The sequence below is a fragment of the Palaemon carinicauda genome, chromosome 14, assembly GCF_036898095.1.
Source record: "Palaemon carinicauda isolate YSFRI2023 chromosome 14, ASM3689809v2, whole genome shotgun sequence".
NCBI classification, from domain to species: Eukaryota; Metazoa; Arthropoda; class Malacostraca; order Decapoda; family Palaemonidae; genus Palaemon; species Palaemon carinicauda.
The window spans coordinates 117,570,095-117,590,000 of NC_090738.1; the positions used below are offsets into that span (position 1 = coordinate 117,570,095).

Consider the following 19,906-nt stretch of genomic DNA (forward strand, 5'->3'; position numbering starts at 1 on the left):
GCTCTCTGTTTCTGCTTGCTTTTTGTTTTAATGTCCAACCTCTTCTAACTTTTCCTTTTACCAACTACAGTACAGGGTTTTCTTCTAGTTGCAATTAAATGCAGAGTTGCCTCACAGGACACAGTGCTGGATTATATAGCCCCATTCCATTCTTTGAACTGGTGTAACTTGAATTAGGAATCAGGCATATATATATGTAAATTACATATAAATAGCAAATTTGAACAAGTGAGTTTTAGTAGTAGGCTATGCAATTAATTAGTTATAACGTTAAAATGCATTTCTTGGAAAAAACTGAAATGTCTAGTAAACTCTGCAATAAATGTCAGTTTAATTTTACCAAGTCTATAAGATGCCATACAGACAGTTGGGAAGAAATTTTAGGTCGGTTTTCAAATGCTAGCGTTCAGTCTATCGTACTGCTCTTAACATTTTTGCTTATATGACAGCAGGAATTAAGGTAATGAGAACAATATTGATTATTTACTGAAGGATGACTTGATGTGTAGTACTGTATTTGAATACAGTATTCTACAGTAGATGCGTAGGAGTTGGGTTATATGATAATACATCAAGCAAATTCTAATCACTTGCCAAATGTTAATTTTTTTGTGTTGTAGTTTTAAAATGAAAGATTTTGATGCTGTATAGTTAGTATACATTCTTTTGAAATTTAGGATTTTAGCCATTTCAATTTAACACTATGCATATGGGTTTATATATTGTGTAATTACAGGATATTAGTTAGATATATTGTATATGTCCTAATATAAAAGTAGGCTTAAATAGAAAGTAATATTTATCATACACACTATCTAATTAAGTCAATAAGACATTGCATCAGGTAGTAGGTTGACCAGGGCACCAGCTGCCCGTTGAGATACTACCGCTAGAGAGTTATGGGGTCCTTTGACTGGCCAGAAAATACTACATTGGATCCTTCTTTCTGGTTACGATTCACTTTCCCTTTTCCTACACATACACCGATTAGTCAGGCCTATTCTTTACAGATTCTCCTCTGTCCTCATATACCTGACAACACTGTGATTATCAAACAAATCTTCTTTGCCCAAGGGGTTAACTACTGCACTGTAATTGTTTAGTGGCTACTTTCTCGTGGTAAGGGTAGAAGAAAGACCTTAGCCGTCAGTAGCTCTTCTAGAAGGACACTCCAAAATTAAGCCATTGTTCTCTAGTCTTGGGTAGTGACATATCCTCTGTACATGGTCTCCCACTGTCTTGGGTTAGAGAGCTCTTGCGTGAGGGTACACTCGGGCACACTATTCTATCTTATTTCTCTTCCTCTGGTTTTGTTAGTTTTTATAATTTAAGAAATATTTATTTCAATGTTGTTACTGTTCGTAAGATATTTTAGTTTTCCTGTGCTATTTTCCTTATTGGAGCCCCTGGGCTTATAGCATTCTGCTTTTCCAACTGGGGTTGTAGCTTAGCAAGTAATAATTATAATTAAAAAAAATATCTGAACCAGGATTCTCAACAGGATGACACCATAGCTCTCTTTTGCTTGAACAGTGTGATGCATGTTGTGCAGTTATCAGTGCATTGTTGATTATTGTCTAAGGACCTTGGTATGTTAAATGTACAAGGTTCAATTGTACTTGTCTTACCCTAATGGTTTTTCCTTGGTATTTGTTTTTAAGTTCTCCTCAACTGCTCAAGCAGGTCTGGAAAGTAAGCCTGCTATTTGTGTTGCATGGTGGACAGGTCTTGAGTATGTGTACAAAAATGGCTGACAAATAATGATTTAATGTAAATTAAGTATTTTTATTTCACTAAATGGATAAATTTTGAGCTTTTAGTGTAACTTTGAAAAATGTTTAGGTATGTTTTTCTTTTCCCAGCCTTTGTATCATAAGACAAAAGTATATTTCAGCATTTTCCCGCTTGATAACTGCAATATAAATCTAGTGATTCTCACCTTTAATTTCTGAATATCATGCATCTTGCCAATTATCCCTGCAATTAAACTTCATTTCTTTTCATTATGCTAGTCAGACAAGATTGTAAAGTACTTTAAATGCATATTTCCATTCTTAAAATACCCCATTTATTTATAAAGTAGCATAAAATCTTTGCTTTTTATATCATTCTATACAAAATATTACTGGACCTTATCTCTTGTACATTGACACCAAGAGCAATCTAGTAGACCATCTCTTCAACCTGTGATTAATCTAATTGATTTTGATTACCTTTTCTAGGCTCGAGATTATATGGAGGACCCGCTTTTTTAATTAGCCTTGGGGATGGCTGGCTATACAGTATAGGCTGTGAAATGTTTGAATTGGCAACAGTAAACCTGATGAAGTCGAGTAAGCTTTGAAGATTTGATTATAAAGTTTCAGCTCCTGCTGTATATTACAAATTATCATAAACTGGAGTAAGTTTAGTGTTAAGTATTATGTTTAAAATTTGTTTGGTCCAAGCCCAATTAAATTTGGAAAAAACTGGCCAGATAATATAATCAAAATCATATTAAGAGAATTTTGAGGTAACAAATTTAACTTCGAACATCACTAATAATTTAATAATGTAATGCCAAACCACTATTTAAAGCCCTTGAAGTTTTTAAGAAAATTTAGCTAGTGGTTTGGATTTTACCTAATTCAACTTATGGGAGAGTTTTACCAAAGATTGTAACTTATAGATAGTGTGTAACAATGACGTAGAACATAAATGACGTAGAATATAGAGTAAAAATTAATTACTTTATTCTGTAAGTAAGGCCATTAATTTCTACTATATTTGTTTGTAGGAAGGAGAGATCTATTCATATAATGTAACCAAGACCGGCAGTATCGTAAGATGGGAGGCGAAAGTAATAAGACCGGCAGTATTGTAAGATGGGAGGCGAGAGTAATAAAGGCAGTTGATGACAGTTGATGAAGTTAAACACACTATATGACTTGCTGAAGACAAGTATCTGAGATTACAGTTATTATTAGAGATGAAAGAAGATTTTCTGAGTAGAGAGGACTTCTGCTAAGTTGTGAAGCAAATAAATGCAAGATGAACAATAAATAAAACTAGTCTATTATCAGCACCTCTTTTAATTTATATTAAATAACTTTTGTATTAAAACACATTTGCTGCTTTTCTTTTTTTCTTTCTTAATATTACTAATTTTCCCTTTCTGCTGCTCCTTTCCTTTTCTCTTTCTTTCTCAGTGCTGCTGCTGCTTTTTCTTTCTTTTAGTCCTGCCACTGCTTTCTCCTTTTTCTTACTGCTGCTGCTTGCTTGCTTCCTTTCCCTTTCTGCTGCTCCTTTTCCTTTTCTCTCTCTTTCTCAGTGCTCCTGCTGCTGTATTCCTTTTTCTTGCTACTGTTGCTGCTTTTCTCTTTCTTTCTTGCTACTGTTGCTGCTTTTCTCTTTCTTTCTTGCTACTGTTGGTGCTTTTCTCTTTCTTTCTTGCTACTGTTGGTGCTTTTCTCTTTCTTTCTTGCTACTGTTGCTGCTTTTCTCTTTCTTTCTTGCTACTGTTGCTGCTTTTCTCTTTCTTTCTTGCTACTGTTGCTGCTTTTCTCTTTCTTTCTTGCTACTGTTGCTGCTTTTCTCTTTCTTTCTTGCTACTGTTGCTGCTTTTCTCTTTCTTTCTTGCTACTGTTGCTGCTTTTCTCTTTCTTTCTTGCTACTGTTGCTGCTTTTCTCTTTCTTTCTTGCTACTGTTGCTGCTTTTCTCTTTCTTTCTTGCTACTGTTGCTGCTTTTCTCTTTCTTTCTTGCTACTGTTGCTGCTTTTCTCTTTCTTTCTTGCTACTGTTGCTGCTTTTCTCTTTCTTTCTTGCTACTGTTGCTGCTTTTCTCTTTCTTTCTTGCTACTGTTGCTGCTTTTCTCTTTCTTTCTTGCTACTGTTGCTGCTTTTCTCTTTCTTTCTTGCTACTGTTGCTGCTTTTCTCTTTCTTTCTTGCTACTGTTGCTGCTTTTCTCTTTCTTTCTTGCTACTGTTGCTGCTTTTCTCTTTCTTTCTTGCTACTGTTGCTGCTTTTCTCTTTCTTTCTTGCTACTGTTGCTGCTTTTCTCTTTCTTTCTTGCTACTGTTGCTGCTTTTCTCTTTCTTTCTTGCTACTGTTGCTGCTTTTCTCTTTCTTTCTTGCTACTGTTGCTGCTTTTCTCTTTCTTTCTTGCTACTGTTGCTGCTTTTCTCTTTCTTTCTTGCTACTGTTGCTGCTTTTCTCTTTCTTTCTTGCTACTGTTGCTGCTTTTCTCTTTCTTTCTTGCTACTGTTGCTGCTTTTCTCTTTCTTTCTTGCTACTGTTGCTGCTTTTCTCTTTCTTTCTTGCTACTGTTGCTGCTTTTCTCTTTCTTTCTTGCTACTGTTGCTGCTTTTCTCTTTCTTTCTTGCTACTGCTGCTGCTTTTCTCTTTCTTTCTTGCTACTGCTGCTGCTTTTCTCTTTCTTGCTACTGCTTTTTCTATAAATGCATTCTCTTTCTTGCTACTGCGGCTTTTCTGTTTCTTGCTACTGCTTTTTCTATAAATGCATAAGTTATTATTAATTCAACTGGCATTTTATATAGAAGTTATTTTCAAGGTCAGAAGTAGTAACTATCTTAATTCGTGTACTCTTTGCTTCATTTATTCTGATACGCTTCACGTGAAGCTCAGAAGACATCTGACATGAACAACATTATTTGTAACAAACACTTTATGGCAAATGGTATAAATTTGGCAACACTAAGAAGAGTCGCTGAACTTGTAACGATCAAAATCAGATTTTATTACATTTATGAAGTGATTTTATTAAGCAAGTACAATATTCTCTCCATAAAGCACCTAGTAAAATTAATTTTTTATCATGTTTCAAAGGTCAGCAACTACATACATGCATTGTTGCCCCATCATTTACTTCTATTGCTAACACTGCAATACCAGCTACAATGTTCTAAGCTTTGTGTGAAATGTACCACAGAATTAATGAAGTCAACAAATGCATGAATCAAAAGGACTATTTACTGACCTTCATAATTAACCATTCTTCATAATATCAGTTAATTTCACATGCCATTCATGCTGAAAGTAAAGAATATTAATTCTTTGAAATAAACCTGATCAAACTAGTATCAGTATTATAAAATTTAGTTTTTCCATCATACTAAAATGTGGAATTTAGTAAAACAAAAGAACTTAAAATCTTTCACTGTAGAAGATTGATTACTTGACATGAACATTACAGTACAACAATGACATTAAAATGAATCAAATGACGAAATCACACAAAAAACTACATTTGCATTTTTCCTAACTACAAACCAGAGTCTTTTAAATAGGTTACTCGTATTTTCTATCTTACATAACCCGACTAATAAAATTGGGTTAGGTTGTACCACGACTGGTTATCTAGCAAACCCCGTGCACAGGTTTTGTGGTAGGCTTCAGTATTCTGGTCAAAGACTTGTTAGGTGGTTGAAGTAGGACCTATGCTTAAATGACTGGTTAGTATACCCAAGAAAAAAATCAAATTGGCTTTAAAATTTTCTAGTTTATTCTTATGCGGATACAAGCTTTTAAATGGAAATCTTCCTTAGGGGGAGAGGGAGGAAGGCTTCCATTAAGAAGGTATTCACACACACTGAGAAATGCAAGTACTATATACAGTAGTAAGAGCCAAAGTGAATAGGTAAAGACAGTACAACTGCCTTGTAAATAGGCAGAGGCGTTGTAGTGTCCAATTATTATTACAAGCTAAGCTGCAACTCTAGTCTTAAAAGCAAGATGCTGTAAGCTCAGGGGGACAGAAAAAAAAACGATGTGTAATGATGAACAATAAATATTTTAAAAAACAAACACATTTGCTGCAAGTTTGAACTTTTGAAGTTCTACCGATTCAACTACCCTCCACAAGTTGGTCATAGCTGGAATAAAATTTCTTAGAGTACTGTGTAGTATTGAGCCTCAGGATGGAAAAGGTCTCACTATTAGAATTAACTGCATGCCTAGTATTACAAACAGGATGGAACTGTCTGGGAAGACTTTAATGTAAAGGATTTTAAGAATTAAGAAATGAATTAAGAAATATCTTATACAACATGCATAACAAACTAATTGAACAATGGTGCAAAAGTTTTAATATCTATATAAAGAATAAGAAATTTAATAGACCATAAGTGACTCTCCAAGAAATTAGGATGAGAATCAGCAGCTGAAAACCAGACAGGAAAACAATACTCGAAATAAGGTAAAATGAATGAATTAAAAAATTTCTTCAGAATAGATTGATCACTAAAATTCTTAGGACACTAAATAAATTTTTTTTGTGCAATTGCAGAAGACATAACTTTAAGTGTTTCTCAAAAGTAAATTTGCTGTAGAGAATCACACTCAAAATGTTAAAGACTCGTACAGAGTTAAAGAGACTTTATCAATGCCGAGATCTGGATGTTGAGGAGTCACTGCCTTTGACTTAATTACAATCATACTTCTGAGTTTTGTTAGGATTCAACTTCATGCCCAATAATTTGCACCATGCACTAATATTAGCTAGATCTCTATTATGGGATTCCGCAACCCAAGCTCTATATTCAGGAAATGGAATCGATGCAAAGAGTGTAGCATCATTTGAATATGAAACAAGCTTGTTTTCTATGAAAAACCATGTCATGCGTACATACAGTAGCATAAAAAGTAATGGGCCAAGAACACTACCCTGAGGAACACCAGATATCACATTCATATACTCACTATGGTGCCCATCAACAACTCGACTCTTTGCGATCTATTACTTAAAAATTCAATGATGATGCTGAGAAATGACCTACCCACTCCCAAGTGTTTGAGTTTGAAAACAAGGGTCTCACAATTAACATGGTCAAAGGCAGCACTAAAATAAAGGGCAATCACATGAACTTTCTGACCAAAATCAAGGGATTTCTGTACAACATTGGATATTTTAAGGGCATCACATGCTCCAAGGCCTTTACGAAAACCAAATTGCAAACTAAGGAAAAGATGATTCCCTTCAGCAAAACTATTAAGAAATTTTCCCCAAACGTTCAAAAACTTTGGATAATATGGGAGTTATGGAAATTGGGCAGTAATGAGTTGGAATTTAAGCTATCACAAACACATTTACACGGGAATATCATTACCAATTCTCCGTGCTAAAAGCTCCTCTTCTGGCCAACTTGTGTAAAATAACAGATAACCTTGGAACTAAGAAATCAGCAATTCTTATAAATAATAAATTCTTTAGGTCCAGTTTAATAAAGATGAAGACGTATGAAAATAAATCAAACAAATTTAGTTTATCAAATATAATGATTTATAGATGAGGACACGTTATTCTTACCTGCATTAAGGTTCCAAGCTAATACTCCAGTTACGTCTTAATAGTACAATCAGATTTCATCCCCATTTCATACCCTTAAATAATGCAGAGAATAACATGCCTTAAACAATTTGGTATCCCTTAAGACCTAAGCTAGACTATTTGTTGAGTTGCAACAAAAGTGTTTTAAGATCTGCAACAAGTGCAATCTTTCAGTTAAGTGATCTGTAAGAGTGTTCAGTCTTTTTCAGACACCAGCTCTGAAAACTTGAACTACAGAGTGGTTCTTGCAAAATGCTAGGGTTGCAGTAACACCATGGACATCATGTGTTCCCCTGAAGATTTATATATGTTCTCAATTTTCTCTTAGCTAAAAGAAACTTGTATTTCTGGATACCTTCTTTTTAAAGTGACCTGTGCTCACAAATAAGTTTTGAGTCTTGGGTCTACAATAGGCTGTTCTTTTCAGATACTTTCTGATGGCTCTTACAGGACAGTTAAAGATTATCTGGGTCATTAGTTGTATGAGACTATATTGTGAAAAAGAAATTAGCTTCGTTAACAATCTGATTTTGAATTTTAGCCACAAACTCTGGACAAAGGAAAAGGATAGTTCCTTCCACCCTTTGGAATGTAACATTAGGTAGAACAGACGATGTACAGTAGTTTTATGCATATGTTCATAGGAGTCTCTTTTTAGGGACCTAAGACCCTTTGTCCCATCCCAGGAAGGGGGATTTAGTTTCCAAGGGAGGAAAGTCTGTTCAAAGCTATTAATAAGACCAAGAAGAGGAGAGATCAAGCCCTTTCAGTTTGAAAACCTGGCTAAAGGCAGAGCAGTACCTCTTCACCGCAGTGACAAAAAGGGATTTCTTGTTCCTCAGGAACAAGTCGGCAATCGGGGGAATATTGGCCTTTAGTGGAGCAATATTCCTCCTACAAGACAAATCACTATGTCTTCACTTGTCTTGATAGACCGCTGAGGATGACTCCGAGTTAAGCAAAAAGTTATTTCACAGGTGGTCTTAAGCCTCTCTTTTGGAGGAGATGCTGTATAGTCTTCAACCCCGAAGAGGGGGGCAATAAACAGCCTCGTGGAATTTCTTATGTGGCATTGACCCAGCAGGTTTGGCCATTCCTGGGAGTTCCAGTAGGGAGTTCTCTTGAGATTTCCTTGAGAAGTTCCAGCAGGTCTGGATACCACTCGACTATAAGCTACTTTGGGGCTACTAGGGTATCTGACCTCTTGGGATGTTTAAATTGTTCAGGACCTGACCAATCAGACAGAAGAGCATTAAGGCCTAAAAGTACAGTCTATCGCACAGGTGCTGGAAGGGATTTTATATTGCTGCCACTGGGTCCGGGACTGAAGAACAATACACCGGGAATTTCGTGTTCAGGTGATTGACAAACATGTCTAGAGCCAGGGAAACTCCCATCAATAGACACTTTGCCACTAAAGGAAGCAAAGACCACAAGGAACCAACTGTTGTCTCTGGTTGACTGGGATGGTCCACAATCACAATGACATTCCTCTTCCTGTGGATAAACCTCTCCAATAGGGACACTTGGTTGTTCTGTGCCCACTGATGTGCTCCTATGCTAGTTAGCATAGAGGGAGGGGGAGAGCACCTCCCTGTTTGGAAATTTAGGGATTACAGTACCAAATAATTGAAGCTCATTAACACCATGGAGTGGCCTTTAGAATCTCTGAAAAGTGGATTCACACTAGATACGCTGCTTTCCCTTCTAAGTAGTTGATGTGAAAGGCCTTGTCTTCCAGAGACACAGAACTGAAAACTATTCACTTCCTAGTTGAGGGCCCCACCTTTGGCGTGAAGTGTCCGACAATACAAGGTATTTTGGGGGGGAGAGACCTAAAGGAGTGTTCCTGCTGTTGTAACCCTGATAAAGCGATACTTTACTATTCCTATACTTTGTAAATCTGGCGGCGCCCAGTCAAAAAGGATGAAGGATGTAAACAGTATCCAAAAAAGGGCATCCAAGAAGATAACAGTGAAGGTGTGTATCAAAGTAATATGTATCATCTGTAAAACAGTGAAGGGACGATAAATACTCAAGTACTGAACATGAAGTGTGTATTTAACCCACCGTAAGCTCACGGGTGTCAAATTATGACAGTGGTGACTAAGTAGGTTACGTGGATGAAATGCCTTACGTTATACCTAAGTAGCTTAACTTTAGGCAACTGCTGCTGAAATTCAGTGGTGGTAAAAGGAAATTTCCAAGTTTTAACATTTAACTGAACATTGGAATTCCTAATATTACTTGCAGTCTATTCCAAGTGTTTACTTTTTAATGAAAAATGGCAGACCATTTCCTGAAGTTTGTGCCAAAGTCACAATCCTTAGATAACTGGTTGGAATTAATGACTGTTGCCTTCCGAGCTCAAGAGATCGCGGATGAATCTCGTCAAGTTAGTTTGATCTTAACTCACATTCAGACTATTTCTATATTGTTGCCTCGATTGCTCCCAGATCGGTGTTAACCCTCTCCCTAACTGAAGTGAAAACTATCCTGAAGCTACTGTACAAACCTAAGAAAGCATTTATCAAACATTTGGCTGAATTTCAAGACCGCCATAAGTTGAAAGAAGACACGTTTCCATATATTCTTCTAGGATTTGAATAAGTTAGCTGAACTGTAAGACTTTGGAAACAAGGAGGTGTTTCTTAAATACAAATTGTTCCTTGATGCTTAAAGTTAACCCTATTTCACAGCTAAGGTATCATATTTTGATTATCACACAAATACAGTGGGGGATTTATTGGCAGCCTCATCCAATCTAGAAGCAGCATATGGGGAGCTGGAGGTTCAAAGTGTTTAATAGGCTAAGAGGAGAAAAATGTAAGGTCTGTGGCAAGATGAACCATTCAAACGGGAATGTTAGCTGAAAAATGCTACTCGTTATGAATGTGGCAAGCCTGGTCATGGAACAATGTGCAAGTACAAGGTGAAGAATAACTTCTATTACAGGGTATCCAGTGGCCAAGCACCATCACCAGCCAAGAAAGACAAGAGTGCCACAAATGATGACCTCATTTGAAGAAGATTCATAAAGAGGGATCTGATAATGAAGAATTGCTCGATTTAAATTGTATAAGAAACAAAACTTCTGTTCAACCTCATGTTAGTTTGACAATTGAATCAAAAACTTTTTATTTGAAATTGACAGAAGTTCAGCAATTTCCACATTGAAGTATGATTTTAAGAAATTAAATTGCACATAACTAAAATGTAGGACTAAATTGAAGGGTTATAATTAAGTACCAATTACAGTAGGCCCCTGCCATACGACATTAATCCGTTCCGGAATTGTTATCGTATGGTGAAAATGTCGTATGGCGGGTAATAGAATAGCTAATGCGTGCAAAACCCCAGGTAAAAACATTGAAAATTAGTATGTAACAAAATAGTATAGTAAGCACTGTACTACAGTATACTTATATATAATATACATGTACTGTACAGTATATAATTAAATACGTAACATTACAGGATGAATAAAAATTATATACTGTACAGTACTGTAAAGGAAAAATTAATTTTCATTTACCTTTGGAGTGACGTGACTTGAGCTGGTAGTGGGTGGAGGCAGAGGGGGGAGGAGACAGTAGATATAAAAACGTATCAATGCTAATTATGTCATGTACACTTAATAAATTTATTCTTACTATTAAACACTTAATTATTTCTGTCTTGAAATTTTTTTTTTTATTTTTTTTTTTTTTTAGAACTTAAAGAATGACTTTTTTTTTTAGCTTTTTTAATAGAATCACTATTATCATCTTTGCTTTCTGACACTTCTCTTTTGGAGAAATATCTATCCAAAGAAGCCTGTTTCTGACGATTCCTCAACATATTTCTAAAATGACTCATACACTTGTCATTAACACTCTCCAAAAGACGACTTGTGTGAAGTTTTTCTGGGTGTTTCTTTTCAATGAAACTCGTTAGGTTTTCATACCAACTGATAGCTTCCCTTATTTCTGACGATGTCGTTTCTTCAGTCTCCCCCCCCGTCCTCGCCACCACTAGAGCTGTGCTCTTCTTGAATGATTGTCAACTGCATTGCCTCTAACTCCTTCAAGTCTTCAGTCGTAAGCTCCTCCCTGTGCTCCTCGATAAGGTTATGGACGTCAGCCTCATCGTCAACAAGCTCCATGGACCTCCTGATCGAAATTATTTCCTCAACATCACCCTCTGGGGCAGGATCATCAACAGCCTCGTCTTCAGTTGAGGGATCGAAACTTTCAAAAAGTCTCGTTCTGCCACAACAGCTGGCCACAGTTTCTTCCATGAGGAGTTCAAGGTGCGCCGTGAAACCTCATTCCAAGCTTTGTCAATTATCTTCAGGCATTGAACGATGTCAAAATGCCCCTTCCAAAATTCACGGAGGGCAAGTCGAGTGCTTTCGGTCACTTCGAAGCATCTGAACAGATGCTTCGTGTAAAGCTTCTTAAAGTTGGCAATCACTTGCTGGTCCATAGGCTGGAGGAGAGGGGTGGTGTTTGGTGGCAGATAGAGAACCTTGATGAGGGAGAAGTCAGGATGAATGATGTCCTCGAGGCCAGGAGGGTGAGCAGGGGCATTGTCCAGTACCAGGAGACATTTGAGAGGAAGATTGTTCTCTTCTAAAAAGTTCTTAACAGCAGGACCAAAGCAGACGTTTATCCACTCAATAAATATGGTCCTCGTGACCCAGGCCTTGGCATTAGACTTCCAAAATACTGAGAGCCTCTCCTTCGTGATATTTTGTGCCTTGAAGGCACGAGGATTCTGAGTGGTATACCAGTAGGGGCTTAATTTTTAAGTCCCCACTGGCATTTGCACAAAATGCAAGGATAAGTCTGTCCTTCATCGGTTTATGGCCAGGAAGTTTCCTTTCTTCAGCTGTGATATATGTAAGGCAGGGCATTTTCTTCCAGGAAAGGCCAGTTTCATCACAGTTAAAACACTTGCTGAGGAATGTAGCCTTCTCTGGAAATTACCTTCACAAACTTCTTAAGGAATTCTTCTGCTGCTTTCTTGTCAGAACTGGCCGCCTCTCCATGCCTGACGACTGAGTGAATACCAGTCCTCTTCCTAAAGCGATCAAACCACCCATGAGAAGCCTTAAATTCTTGGGGGGCTTGCTGCGACGTTCCTTCGTCTCCGCCGTCTCTCTGGGCTTCCACGAGATCGGCAAAGATGGCGCTCGCCTTGTGCGAAATTACCGATTGCGTGTGTATCACCAGCGATTTCCTTCTCTTTAATCCATAGAAGTAGTAGTCTCTCCATCTCGTCGTTGATTGAGGTCCTTCCACTGGCAAGGACAGTCATGCCTTTAGAAGACTTACTTGCTTTAATGACTTCCTTATTCTTGATAATTGTACCAACAGTAGACTGGTTACGGACATACTCAATAGCGAGGGTAACGATGCGCATGCCTTCTTTATATTTCTTTATTCCAGCTTAGTTTCCATAGTAATCATCTTCTTACTTCTCCCTTTAACATCACTAGCAATCTTGGGACCCATGGCTAATGAATTAGTTATAATTAAGCACAAAAATGCACAAAAAATACGATATCGCAAGCACTCACACGAGATCAAGTCTTTACGAAACGCACACGAGATTCTGAACTGAGCGCGCGTATAACAAAGAGAGAGAGAGGCAGCATCTCTCTCAGGCATTGTGGGATAGATTTCGGCCAATAGCGTATCGGCATCTTAGCGACGCCGTGACGCCGACCAATAGCAGACCAGCTTCTTTGTGACGTATACAGTGACGTATGAGCGTGGTGGTAAGCTAGTGACTCGCACAGTCGTACGTGTAAAAACCGCCAACTTTGAGTTTTGGAATTCGATGCCGTAAGGTGGGGAAAAATGTCGTAAGGAGGGGACGAAAAAACATCGTATTCCACACCGTAACGTGAAAAAAATGTAAGCTGGGACGCCGTACCCCGCGGTCTACTGTATTAATGTATTTGGGAAGGTCAAAGTTGCAAATTTCAAGCATAAACAGCAAAATCATCAGATGTTAAATTCACAGTTATTGGGTCAGCCCCCTTTAAATTGATTGGTAGGAATTTAATAAATAAATTCAACACTATATAATTAATGTCCCAATAAATGTAGATGATTTTTCGGGAACTATGATATAGATGGCTTGAAGAACTGTCAGGCCAGATTGTATCCTAAAGTTGGTCATGTTCCTGTTTTTCAGAAGGCTCGCACGGTGAGGTGGAGACAGCACTGTGAGAGCTCGAGCATAATGTCATTGAAAGGGTAGAATTTTCAGATTATGCCTCACCAATTGTTACTATCAGGAAGCAGGATGGACACCTTAGGGTTTGTGGGGACTTTCGCAAAGTAAAGGAAATTCTTCGTGAGTCTAAATACCCATTACTTAATATGTTTAGAATTGATTTCCAATGTGTCTGGACATAATAATACCAGACTATCTCAAGAAGCTTATTTGCAAATAGAAGTGGCTGCAGAAGACCAATATTAGTTGGTAATTAACACACACAAGGGTCTATACAAGTATTTACGGTTGCCATTTGGCATTCATTCTGCTCCTGCAATATTTCAGATGTTATTTCCCAATTGTTGGCTTCTTTTGATTTTGTTCATCCATATCTTGATATTACATGTGGAGACTCAACAGCTGAACATGATAAATGTGCAAGACGTTCGTCGTACTTTGCATGATGCCAACGTTCAACTTAATGTGAAGAAATCTATGTTCAGAGTAACTTCTGTCATGTACTTAGATTTTAAGCTGGATAGAGAGGAATATGTGCCAGATTAAGAAAAAGTTAAAAGCCATAGTTGATCTGCCAATTCCTCACACTCAGCTCGATATTTCTAGGTCTTATTTCATTTTACCATTCATTCATCAAGAATTTTGCAACTATTGCATCCCCTCTGTATGACCTGACTATAAAGGGTGTTAATTTTACATGGTCCAAAGCAGCTAATAGGTGTTAAACAGCTGTATCTTCTCATGTGTCACTTAATAAATTGGACACACTTGCTAAATTAGTAGGGGAGGTGGATGCACTATGGGTTGGTGTGGGTGCTATTCTCCATCAGCAACATGTAGACAGCTCTCAACTATTGTACAGTATCTTTTACAAGTAGAAAGTTGACACACATGAATTATGCTCAAATTGACAGAGAGGGAATGGGTATTGCTTTTGCTCTAAGTAAGTTAGCTAAATATTTGATTGGGAGAGTGTGTTGAAAACTGACCATCGTCCTCTATTAGTTCAGGATTGAGTAGACTGTTGTATCATACATGTACGATACATTCTAGTACTGGACGCCCACCAGCAGAAATTTTATTTGGCAGAGCATTTAGATCTACCTTGATCACGTTAAACTTCCTCTAACTAGGTCCGAGTAGGCTAAAAACAGATTTTAAAAAAATTTCTAGTGGTTGATGCAATTTTCTTTAAAAACTTTGGTGTCAGAGCCAAGTGGCTGCCTGGTAATGAGGTTGAAATAATGAATGGTAAGATGTTAAAGGTCAAATCAGCCAATGCCAACAATGTAATTTGCAAGAGGCATTTCTTGGAAATGTTTCACGATTCGTTTCCCCAGCAGATAGTACTGGTACCATCAACGATGGTCAGTGTGTGCTACCTCGTCGAGTTTACCGCCACCTGCAAATTCTAGTAATTTGCCTACTGACCAAAATGTTTCTCCTCAGGATATTCCAATAGTTCCCACTAAGGATACCAACAAACCAGGCAAGTGTCCTTGAACTGATATTGCCATGTCACCGGCGAGTCCAAGTCATCTTGATTTGTGTACTACTTCCATTTCTAAACATACACAATAAAAGGTATCCAGTTCGGGATGCGTGTTTACACCCCCATTACGGTTGGATTTATAACACTATATTGAGGAATTTTTCTTTTTCCCTCATGATTGTCTCAAGTCCTATTGTTTCCATATACTGTAAAGGGATTTTGACGAAGGAAAAATCTATTTCTGGGGAGAGACCTGTGACGCCCGGCGAAAAAGTCCTTCTTTGTACTTTTTCTGATATAAATCTTCCAAATATACCAGAGAAAATTAAAAGCATGGAATGCAGAGGTTACAACCCTCGCGCGAGCACCTTGTTGGTGTCGTATATCTAACAAGGGCGTTTGTAAAACACTATTCACAGGCTGTCTTCCATTTAGATAATCCCTTCATCAAAGGGGGAGGGCCGTGACAGGCCCTAGAGAATACAGTTGGGTTACCCTACCGACACCTACCACTCGCGCTCACCAGGTCATCCTTCTGCAAGAACATATGGCTTGGCAAGGAAAGGGTGGGTCCGTACAAAAATAATCGGGAAGGGTTTCGCCGGGCGTCACAGGTCTCTCCCCAGAAATAGATTTTTCCTTCGTCAAAATCCCTTTTCTGGGTCGACCTGTGACGGCCGGCGAAAAAGTACCAGAGAATGCCTTCCAAGCCCAATAAATTAATAACATAATGAGGAGAATACAATCACCATGTACGACAATACTATGATATAATAAAGTAATCGTCCAATTACCAACCAGCCAAATGACATAGGGAACGTAAGGTTAAATAATAATGACGACAAGGAACCAACTGAGTGTCGAATCGCAAAAGGCATCAAACCTTACATGTCTAAGTATATCTAAACATTAAAGGAACGGTAACTACAATAACAGTTAAACCATAGGAATTAAACATGGCAAATATCATAGGGCTAACGAACTACCAAGGAGAGCGGCGACGTGGTGTGAGTGGCGGGTAGGAGGGAGAAGAGAAGAGATGGAAGAAAGGGAGAAGAGAAGAGATGGAAGAAAGGGAGAAGAGGAGATTAATGGGGAGAGATAAGGCTCCCCTCTGCCATCGTCGGGTATTTAAGGGCCTGTAAGATCTTTAGATATTGGCGTTTGACAACCATAGGGGATTTCCAACCCGTATATTTTTTAAAATCATCAAAGTCCCTGTTCTGGAAGTCATTGTTGGAGGCATCTACTGTCCGTATATCATGAGCCTGGGGAAATGATTCCGGATTACTATGTTTAATGAAGTAGAGGATTTGTTGCCTGATACCGTGAATGGAAATAGTACCTCCTTGTTCCCTGATATCCAAGGGGCCAGACGAGCGGGTGGCAGTTCTAGCTAAAAAGGGGCTTGAGAGTGTGACTGTACACGGAGAAAAATCCTGGGGATGAAGAATAATCTTCCGAGGGGAGCACCTATTTTGCGGATCCTCATTTTTTAGCTAGGGAAGCTTTGTCTGGAAAAGGAGTACTTCGGCTGAAGGGAGGAAATCTATGTTTTCCGGGTTTCGTGAGAGAGCTGCTAGTTCTGATGTTCCATCACCTGAGGCCATAGCCGTTAGAAATAAAGTCTTCCTAAGAAGAGTGATATAAGAGCAGGATTCATTGTCCGTGTCCATCGCAAGTTTGAGAACACCATTCAGAGACCAAGAGTCCTTTTGTGGCCGAACCGAAGGTCGAAGCCTAGCACATGTTTTTGGTGTTGATGAGAAATAGGAATCAGCTAGGTTAATGTTGAACCCAACAAGGAAGATCTTCTTCAAAGCTGACTTGATGGTGGTTAAAGTGCTAACTGTTAGGCCTTTGACAAATAGGAACCTCAAGAAAGAGATGGCTAAATGCGGGGACATACGAGTATGGTCTGCACTCTTAGGGGACCTACTAGTTGTTAACGGCCGAAACATATTGGCGAATTGTCGAGTCCCTTTTGTCCCATTCGATGAAGAGATCGTTTCCGGTTCAATGTTCGCATCTCTACGAGCTGCCAACTTCCTGTAGTCCACAAAGTTAGAGTTTTGGCTATCCTTGAGTGATCTGACACAGTGAGTTTGGATACTCGGGTCAGTTTGAGGAACAGGATCCGGATGGGACTGAGTTTCAACTCGAGGAGGAGAGGAAACCAACTGTTCTTGGCCAGTGAGGTGGTACTAAAGCCACTGCGCCCCGGAAGGAGCGTAGTTTGTGTAAAAGTTTTTTAGAAGATTCCCTGGGGGAGATAGGGAAATCTTCTTCTAATGGTTCCAATCCCGTGGTAATGCGTCCATGGCATAAGCCCGAGGGTCCAGGGTTGGGGTCACATAACAAGGAAGTTAGTGATTCATCTGAGTTGCGAATAGATCTACCTGGAGGCCTGGAACGAGCCTGAGTATCCACCGGAATGAAATTATGTCTAGAGACCATTCTGACTCCAGTGGATCCGTCCTGGATAGTGAGTCCGCTCTCACATTCTGGCCTCCCGCTAGGTGAGGTGCTGACAGGAACCAGTTCTCTTCTGTTGCCCAGGCGAAGATAGTGACCAGGATCTGATTCAGGTTGGGTGACTTGGATCCTCCCCTGTTGACGTAGTGTACTACGTCTGTGCTGTCTGACACTACTCTGATGTGGGTCGACCTCGGAGGAGTCTCTCTCTTCAGGGTCAAGAACACTGCCATGGCTTTGAGAACAATGATATGGGACTGTTTCATGGAGAGTGACCAAGAACCTGAAACATCTGATGTTCGGAGTAATCCCCCCCATCCACTTAGAGACGCGGCTGTATGGAATGTCACTTGTGGAGGTGGGAATTGTAGAGGAACCGATTTGGAGAGGTCCTTCGGTTCGGACCATGGGCGTAGTCTAATTTTCAAGACAGAGGGGATCTTCGAGACCATGTCTCTTATAGGTACTGTAGCTCTCTTTCTCCAAACTCGATTGATGTCTTTGAGTTTGGCTTTTATTAGGAGATCTGTTACTGAAGTGAATTGGAAAAGTCCGAGGATACTTTCTAAGGCTCTTTGGACACCTGTTTGTGTTTGAGAAAATTTTTTGATCTTGGAAACTATTCCTCTTACCTTTTGGAAGGGAGAGACAACGTGTGCTTCGAAAGGTCCCACTGAATGGCTAACCATTCTAAGCGGACTGATGGTTGCAGGCGAGATTTTTTTTTTTTTGGAGATTGACCCGAAATCACAGGTTGTCGAGAAATTGAAGTAATTCCTTCGTAACTCTGTTGCTTTCTATGACCGGCCGGGCCCAAATGAGCCAACCGGCCAGATAAGCAATGATCTGTATCTCTTGGTTCCTGAGTTGTTCTAACACTCTCTCTCCCAGTTTCGTGAATATCCTGGGATCAATGTTGAGGCCAAAGGGCATGTCTTGAACACAAAGGCTTTCCTGCTTAGGCGGAAACCCAGATAAGAAGAGAAGTTTCGAGCTATAGGCGCAAGATAATAGTCGTCGGTAAGATCGACAGAGGTGGCGACGGTCCTACGGGGAAGTAAGGTCCGTACCTGAGAGATAGTCAACATCCGGAACTTGTCGCAGAGAATGTAAGAGTTTAGCTTGACAAGTCCAGGTCCACTCTCAATGCCGACAAGCCTTTCTTCGGAATTGTGAACAGGTGGCTTTGGAACTTCAGTGATCGATCCCGTTTGATTGCTTCTTCTTGAGTAACCCTGTGGTGTACTCTTTCAGGATAGGAGTGGATTTCTGGGAGAAGGTCACTGGTGGAGGAGGAGGACCTTGTGGCCATTTTCACCTCAAACCTTTAGAGATTATGCTATGAGCCCACAGACCGAAGGTCCAATGGTCTCGAAAGAGGTAAAGTCTACCCCCTACCGGGACCACCGCGTTGTGAGGGGGTGAATCTAGGTACTTTCCTTCTCCGAGCCCCCTTTTTCCTAGGTCCGCCTCGATGGCGAGACTGTCTTCTACTCCTGTAGCTTCCTCTCTGGTGTCCACGAGAGGAGCCTGAGGGTTCGGATCTAGGGCTGTATGCAGGTAAAACATCCCAACGGGGTTGGGCTGTGTACCTGGGGAATCAGTGAGGTAGACCACCTGATGAGGGGGATTTGGATGCATAGACGTCGAATCAGAGGAAGGCTGTGATGACGAGTGGGTAACCAACTATCGATTCCTGTCTGATAGAGGCCTCAGACAGAACGTATTTCCCACAACTAACCCGATCAGACCATCAAACGTGTAGGTCGAATTGGAAGGGCAGATCTTGGAATTATCGTACCCCCCAGACTGACAACATCCTGGTCCAGACAGATCGGGCCTGCCCTTTAGGAAATAATACTGTTACCTTCGGTACCTTGTCTAACCTAACCAAGGCAATCTCTTTCAATCGAACGAATCCGTTGAACGGGAATTCTAGTACCTGGGAGTAAAATCTAGGTCCCCAGAGGGAGGACGTCTATGCCATCCAGATTTATGGTACCATCTATATATGGAACATGTAAGGCAAATCTCTATGCGTTGTTTTTATCGAAGGAGGTTACTTCGATATGCCTGGGGCTGTAGGGGGAAACTTCCGAGTTCCTGAACGGATCCGACTCGCTACCATACTTTTGAGCTCCGTCATAGCCCCTTGGTTTTCCCTAGAATGTGTTGCTTTTAGCAGTCACGGTTTATGCAGGGTAACATGAACATCAGGATCCATTAAGGGTCCTAGGTCGGTGACGTAGGTAATTGCAAAGCTGAAGGCTCAAAACTCATCCCCACCTACCTGCCCGTCCATGGGGTCGTCGTCCAACCTTAGAGAGGACACTCTGAGGAGATAGGGACCTCTAGATGGAGCATTTCTTCCCAACCTTGATACCC

At 39.7% G+C, this 19,906-nt stretch overlaps 2 long non-coding RNA genes across 3 annotated transcripts in view; one reads left to right on the top strand and one right to left on the bottom strand.

Moving 5' to 3' along the window:
- The window catches only part of LOC137653233 (uncharacterized), a 63,552-nt gene extending 60,067 nt beyond the window's left edge, over positions 1–3,485 (top strand). Inside the window, exons 5-6 of the long non-coding RNA XR_011046436.1 lie at positions 2,223–2,401; positions 2,777–3,485. This is a non-coding gene — a long non-coding RNA (uncharacterized lncRNA). The remainder of the gene's footprint in view (positions 1–2,222; positions 2,402–2,776) is intronic.
- Positions 3,486–4,284: 799 nt separating this feature from the next.
- LOC137653234 (uncharacterized) overlaps positions 4,285–19,906 on the bottom strand; it is a 39,503-nt gene continuing 23,881 nt past the window's right edge. Inside the window, exons 3-4 of one of the 2 annotated variants that reach the window (XR_011046438.1) lie at positions 4,978–5,030; positions 4,285–4,491 (exon numbers count right to left, since the gene is read on the bottom strand). This is a non-coding gene — a long non-coding RNA (uncharacterized lncRNA). The remainder of the gene's footprint in view (positions 4,492–4,977; positions 5,031–19,906) is intronic. The other variant, XR_011046437.1, reaches the window with a different exon arrangement.